This window comes from Myotis davidii, unplaced genomic scaffold (assembly GCF_000327345.1).
Source record: "Myotis davidii unplaced genomic scaffold, ASM32734v1 scaffold1210, whole genome shotgun sequence".
Classification (NCBI taxonomy): domain Eukaryota; kingdom Metazoa; phylum Chordata; class Mammalia; order Chiroptera; family Vespertilionidae; genus Myotis; species Myotis davidii.
The window spans coordinates 43,754-45,397 of NW_006282185.1; positions in this window are offsets into that span (position 1 = coordinate 43,754).

A 1,644-nucleotide genomic window follows, 5' to 3' on the forward strand; every position below is an offset into this window, starting at 1 on the left:
TTGGGGTGTGGGAAGTGCCCAGATGAGGCCCAGCTGTGAAGCAAGGCAGTCTGCTGCTGCCAAGCCTTGGGCCTTCTTTTGGAAGCTTTGGAGCTCTCTGACCCAGCTGCAGTGTGTTAGGTTAGGCTTCGAAAGGACAGGCCATTCATATGCAAAAGCCACTGCTCATGGCTTGGGTGGGGTGGGGTCTCAGGAAATCACCATGGCAGAGCAAACAGCAATGGTTGCCATTCAGTCCTGCACCGGAAGGTTCCCGCATCTCCACATTTCTGTGTCCCATGCCCCCACACAGAAACAATGATTGCTGCAAGCATCTCTGAGAGAAAGCCACCCTCACTTTCTGGCCTAATGTCAGACAGTCCAGTTTCTCCCCGTATGAGTCTAGGTCTCCAGAGTCTCACCCGGAACTGGAGTTCAGAGCAATTGGGAGCCTCTATCTCTCCCGATTGAAAACAACAACAGCACACCCAGTTGCCAGCCCATTTTGCGCATGCCTCTGCACCTCTGCACTTCCGTACCAGTCTCAATGTGCTTATTTCTTTTCTTCTAGTTGTAGAATTTCCACTCAGCCAGCCTGCCTGTGGTTTTGGATGATATTTGTTTTGTCTTTTAGCTGTGGTTGTGAGAGGCAGCAAGTATAGGTGTTTACCTATGCCACTGTCTTTCCCTTTTAACTGTGTATTTATGGCCTTCATTTCATTTCATTCTACATAACATCACAATTACCTTTACACATCATATATTACTGGGAGAGATTCCTCTTGGTGATCTCCAGTCCCTCATAATGGCTTTTGGAAGTGGAAGCACCTTAGACCTTATCAGGTTATACTCCTTTTCATTCCAAGGGGATAAGATCAATCAGAGGTAAGTTTCTATCCAAAGTCATACCACTAGTGGGGGACAGAGCTGGAAATAGAGGCTAAACTCTAAATCTCTACTACAATAATGCTATTGCTTTATGAAACTCGGGTCTGTAAATGGGTGTATCATTAGAACACAGATCTAGAATTCTCCCATCATTAAGGAAAAGAGAAGCCGCACATGTATAGTAATCCAGCACTTAGTTTAGGGTTAACCTACTGGGAAATTCAATCCTTCAGAACATACCTGTTAAGCTGATAACTGACACAAATTCCCTGAATTTGAAGTCCATCGACAATATACTCCTTCACTCAACGACTTTATAAAACTTATTTTAATAAATAATTTTAATGAGATTGTTTCTGTTTCTGAATTGATTTTAGAGTGGGAATAATGGTGAGAGACAGAAATATCAATGTGATGTGAGACAGCTACCTTGATCCATTGTTTCCCATTCACCTCCTGACTGGAGATTAAACTCACACTTAGATATGTGCCCTGACTGGGAATTGAACTTGTGACCTTCTGGTGCATGGACAGAGATTGTTTCTTTACTTTTATCAAGGCAATCGCAGGTGGAAGCAACAAACTAAGAGAATGGAATATGTATTCTTTAATGGGTATCAAAGGAAGAGGTGACCCAACAAAGTCATTGGGCAAGTATTATGGGCTAAGGCAGTGGTCGGCAAACTGCGGCTCAGGAGCCACATGTGGCTCTTTGGTCCCTTGATGTGGCGCTAACAGGTGGCACGGGTCATTTTTGCTAATTTTTTGCACAAATGG